Source organism: Pristiophorus japonicus, chromosome 1, assembly GCF_044704955.1.
Source record: "Pristiophorus japonicus isolate sPriJap1 chromosome 1, sPriJap1.hap1, whole genome shotgun sequence".
NCBI classification, from domain to species: domain Eukaryota; kingdom Metazoa; phylum Chordata; class Chondrichthyes; family Pristiophoridae; genus Pristiophorus; species Pristiophorus japonicus.
Window position 1 is genome coordinate 167039491 of NC_091977.1, and position 6000 is coordinate 167045490.

Genomic DNA, 6000 nt, shown 5'->3' on the forward strand with positions numbered 1-6000 from the left:
TCCCTTGATCCCCGGAGTAGTAAGGACTTCATCTAACTCCCTTCTGAATATATTTAGTGAATTGGCCTCAACTACTTTCTGTGGTAGAGAATTCCACAGGTTCACCACTCTCTGGGTGAAGAAGTTTCTCCTCATCTCGGTCCTAAATGGCTTACCCCTTATCCTTAGACTGTGACCCCTGGTTCTGGACTTCCCCAACATTGGGAACATTCTTCCTGCATCTAACCTGTCTAAACCCGTCAGAATTTTAAACGTTTCTATGAGGTCCCCTCTCATTCTTCTGAACTCCAGTGAATACAAGCCCAGTTGATCCAGTCTTTCTTGATAGATCAGTCCCACCATCCCAGGAATCAGTCTGGTGAATCTTCGCTGCACTCCCTCAATAGCAAGAATGTCCTTCCTCAAGTTAGGAGACCAAAACTGTACACAATACTCCAGGTGTGGCCTCAACAAGGCCCTGTACAACTGTAGCAACACCTCCCTGCCCCTGTACTCAAATCCCCTCGCTATGAAGGCCAACATGCCATTTGCTTTCTTAACCGCCTGCTGTACCTGCATGCTAACCTTCAATGACTGATGTACCATGACACCGAGGTCTCATTGCACCTTCCCTTTTCCTAATCTGTCACCATTCAGATAATAGTCTGTCTCTCTGTTTTTACCACCAAAGTGGATAACCTCACATTTATCCACATTATACTTCATCTGCCATGCATTTGCCCACTCACCTAACCTATCCAAGTCACTCTGCAGCCTCATAGCATCCTCCTCGCAGCTCACACTGCCACACAACTTAGTGTCATCCGCAAATTTGGAGATACTACATTTAATCCCCTCGTCTAAATCATTAATGTACAATGTAAACAGCTGGGGCCCCAGCACAGAACCTTGCGGTACCCCACTAGTCACTGCCTGCCATTCTGAAAAGTACCCATTTACTCCTACTCTTTGCTTCCTGTCTGACAACCAGTTCTCAATCCACGTCAGCACACTACCCGCAATCCCATGTGCTTTAACTTTGCACATTAATCTCTTGTGTGGGACCTTGTCGAAAGCCTTCTGAAAGTCCAAATATACCACATCAACTGGTTCTCCTTTGTCCACTCTACTGGAAACATCCTCAAAATATTCCAGAAGATTTGTCAAGCATGATTTCCCTTTCACAAATCCATGCTGACTTGGACCTATCATGTCACCATTTTCCAAATGCACTGCTATGACATCCTTAATAATTGATTCCATCATTTTACCCACTACTGAGGTCAGGCTGACTGGTCTATAATTCCCTGTTTTCTCTCTCCCTCCTTTTTTAAAAAGTGGGGTTACATTGGCTACCCTCCACTCGATAGGAACTGATCCAGAGTCAATGGAATGTTGGAAAATGACTGTCAATGCATCCGCTATTTCCAAGGCCACCTCCTTAAGTACTCTGGGATGCAGTCCATCAGGCCCTGGGGATTTATCGGCCTTCAATCCCATCAATTTCCCCAACACAATTTCCTGACTAATAAAGATTTTCCTCAGTTCCTCCTCCTTACTAGACCCTCTGACCCCTTTTATATCCGGAAGGTTGTTTGTGTCGTCCTTAGTGAATATCGAACCAAAGTACTTGTTCAATTGGTCTGCCATTTCTTTGTTCCCCGTTATGACTTCCCCTGATTCTGACTGCAGGGGACCTACGTTTGTCTTTACTAACCTTTTTCTCTTTACATACCTATAGAAACTTTTGCAATCCGCCTTAATGTTCCCTGCAAGCTTCTTTTCGTACTCCATTTTCCCTGCCCTAATCAAATCCTTTGTCCTCCTCTGCTGAGTTCTAAATTTCTCCCAGTCCCCAGGTTCGCTGCTATTTCTGGCCAATTTGTATGCCACTTCCTTGGCTTTAATACTATCCCTGATTTCCCTAGATAGCCACGGTTGAGCCACCTTCCCTTTTTTATTTTTACGCCAAACAGGAATGTACAATTGTTGTAATTCATCCATGCAGTCTCTAAATGTCTGCCATTGCCCATCCACAGTCAACCCCTTAAGTATCATTCGCCAATCTATCCTAGCCAATTCATGCCTCAAACCTTCAAAGTTACCCTTCTTTAAGTTCTGGACCATGGTCTCTGAATTAACTGTTTCATTCTCCATCCTAATGCAGAATTCCACCATATTATGGTCACTCTTCCCCAAGGGGCCTCGCACAATGAGATTGCTAATTAATCCTCTCTCATTACACAACACCCAGTCTAAGATGGCTTCCCCCCTAGTTGGTTCCTCGACATATTGGTCTAGAAAACCATCCCTTATGCACTCCAGGAAATCCTCCTCCACCGTATTGCTTCCAGTTTGGCTAGCCCAATCTATGTGCATATTAAAGTCACCCATTATAACTGCTGCACCTTTATTGCATGCACCTCTAATTTCCTGATTGATCATGAGGTAACCCCCTCATCTCCGGAATCAGCCTAGTGAATCGTCTCTGTACCACCTCCAAAGCTAGTATATCCTTCCTTAAGTAAGGTGACCAAAACTGCACGCAGTACTCCAGGTGCAGCCTCACCAATACAGACTTCTGGAGGCATCAGCTACCAGCTGTAACTGACCCTTGGCATTAACATGCTGCAACACACACCCGACCCCATAGGACGACGCATCGCATATTAAAACAAGTTTTTTATATGGGTCATATAGCGTTAACAGATTGTTGGAGCATAACAAATTGCGTGCTCTATCAAAAGCCCCCCAGACCCAATCGCGACCTTTGCGTAGGAGCACGTGTAGCGGCTCTAACAGCGTGCTCAATTTGGGAAGAAAGTTAACAAAATAGTTCAGGAGCCCCAGGAACGAACGCAGCTCCATCCTGTTACGGGGTCTGGGTGCTCTCTGGATCACTTCCATTTTGGACGCAGTAGGGCTGATCCAGTCTGCTGCTACCCTCATCCCCAGGAATTCTACCTCTGGAGCTAGGAAGACGCACTTCGCCTTTTTCAGTCGCAGCCCTACCCGGTCCAGTCTGCGTAGCACCTCCTCCAGGTTGTGGAGGTGTTCTTCAGTATCGCAACCCATGATGAGGATGTCGTCCTGAAAAACCACCATCATTGGAATCGACTTGAGGAGACTTTCCATGTTTCGTTGAAAGATCGCGGCGGCCGAGCGAATCCCGAACGGACATCTGTTGTACTCAAACAACCCCTTGTGTGTCGTGATGGTGGTCAGCTGCTTCAACTCATTCGCCAGCTCCTGGGTCATGTAAGCTGAAGTCAGGTCCAATTTTGAAAAAAGTTTGCCACCGGATAGCATCGCAAAGAGGTCCTCCGCTCTCGGTAGCGGGTACTGGTCTTGGAGTGACACCCGATTGAAGGTGGCTTTGTAATCTCCACATATCCTGACCGACCCATCCGCCTTGAGCACCGGCACAATCGGGCTCGTCCAGTCACTGAATTCGACTGGCGAGATGATGCCTTCCCTCAGCAGGCGGTCCAATTCACCTTCTATCTTTTCCCGCATCACGTACGGCACCGGTCTGGCCTTTTGGTGTACTAGCCTGGCATCCGGGCCTGGCATCCGTGTCTATGTGAATCACGACCTTGGTCCCCATGAAAGTGCCAATGCCGGGTTGAAATAGTGAATCAAATTTGTCCAGGACCTGTGAGCATGATATTCACTCCACAGAAGAAATTGCATTGACATCGCCCCATTTCCAGTTCATGACAGCAAAAAAACTCCTCCCCAGTAGTGCGGGACTGTCCCCCGGGACAATCCATAGTGGCAACCTGTTCTCCGAGTCTTTGTGGGTCACGACTACCATGGTGCTGCCTAGCACCAGAATGATCTCCTATGTATATGTCCGTAGCTGTGCGTCAATCAGCAATAATTTTGGCCTCCTTGCCTTGGATGCCCACAACTTGTCGAACTGTTTGATACTCATCAGGGACTGGCTGGCCCCTGTGTCTAGCTCCATTGATACTGGGATGCCATTGAGGAGCACTTTCATCATTATCGGTGGCGTCCTGGTGTATGAACTGTATATGTGCTCCACATGAACTCGCTGAACTTCAGCTTCCAGCGAGTTCCCCCAGTGTCCATTTGGCCTCGTAGAGCATACATTGGGCCCGTCCTCCTCGTACCGCTGACTTTGCAGTTTCTGCAGGTATATTGCTGATACCTGCAAGCTCTGGCTGTGTGTTTGCCAGAGCCATTGTTGGAAACAAAAGGTCCATTACCAGCCAATCGTCTCTGACTGTCTCTGTAACTATCCTTAAACGCACCATTGATAGGTGTTGATGGCCCCATTACTGGCTGTATTGTCCCTTGCGATGGCATGAATCGCCATTCAGCTAGCTATTGTCTCTGTTGAATTCCCCCTTTGGGTTCGGCTACATACATGGGCATGTTCGATTGCCCCTGTCTGCCTGGAGAACTGTGTGTCGCGTTAACAATGTTGACTCCCTGTCCATTTGCTGCATTTAAACCAAGATTTTTGTCAAACATCATTCTGGTCTCTTCCTCCCGAGATAAATGTCTGGGCCATCAAAACCGCTGTTTCCAGGGTCAAGTCTTTGGTCTCAATCAGTTTCCTGAAAACCCCAGCGTGCCCGATGCCCTCAATGAAAAAGTCTCGCAGCATCTCTGCTCTGCATGCATCTGGGAACTTACATAGGCTCGCCAGTCGCCGGAGGTCTGCCACGAAGTCTGGAACGCTTTGCCCTTCTCGCCGCCAGTGTGTGTAAACCGGTGTCTCGCCATGTGCATGCTGCTCGCCGGTTTAAAGTATTCCCCGATCAACTTACTGAGCTCTTCAAAAGTCTTGTCCGCCGGCTTCTCTGGCGCTAGAAGGTCCTGGGAGTACGTCCTGGATCCACAAACCGTCAGGAGATGAGCCCTGTGTTTGTCGGCCGAATCCTGTCCCAGCCATTCCTTGGTGACGAAACTTTGCTGTAGTCCCTCAATAAAATTGTCCCTATAGCGTATGTAGGCACCTTTAAATAATGACTCCATGAGGCAGGGTATGGTGCTTAAACTCTGCAGCCCTGCAGTCTTTTATTAGCAGCTCCTGAGTGCTGACAACAAGCTGTGTGTTCCTTTTTATACTGGGTTACCTGCTGTGTATAGGCAATCCCTGGGTCTCCAGCAACAGTACCCTCTAGTGTTCTGGTAAGGTGTGTACAGTACAAGGGTACATTCAATGTTGCATACAGTGTTACAGACATCACACAGTAAACAGGCATGCATACACAACAATACTCCCCCCTGAGCATTTTTCATATCTTAGTTGACATGACATGGGGAGGTGATCAGTGGTGGGCTATGGGAGGTTGTGGTGAGGGTTGTGTAGTTGCCAGGTGTGACCCCTATGCTTGAGGATGGCCTCGTACGTTTCCCCTCCCTCACACACAAACCAAGTAGGTGTCACTGTTGTGGGATCCCTCGGGGAGGTAGCCACGGCAGCAGTGGGTGGTGTGTATACACTGTGATGTGGGTAGTTGTGGGGTGGTGGGCAGGGCCACAAGACTGGGTGGGCTCCTTGTCCATCAATGGGGATGAGGGTCAGGTCATCCCAGGGTTTGCCAGGGAAGCTGGAGGGTATTGGCCTCATGCTTCTGGTGTTGGCCTGGTGGCCAGGGGCTGTAGGGCTGATCTGGTGCCGGTTGCCATTGGTGGTGGCTGGGCTGCCCATTGACCACTGTCCCTGTAGTGGGTCTGCTCCCACTGCATGTGTGTGTGTCCTGCAAGGGGCACCACATTCGTTCCAGAAGTCCAGGCTACATGGTCAGGTAACCTGCTGGATCTGGGGGTCTCCCGCATGGTCCCTGTCGGACCCAATGTCCTTTGGCAGTGTCCTACCGGTATACATGACACCTTGGCTCTGATCACATATAGTCGCGCCTTATACATTCTAGCATTTGCATCACTTTTGGGTGTCCTGGTTTCAACAGACATGGTTACATTAGGCATTTCACAATCTTTATCCTTATTGTTAAGCATGATAAACTTGTTCTTAACCTTACTGAC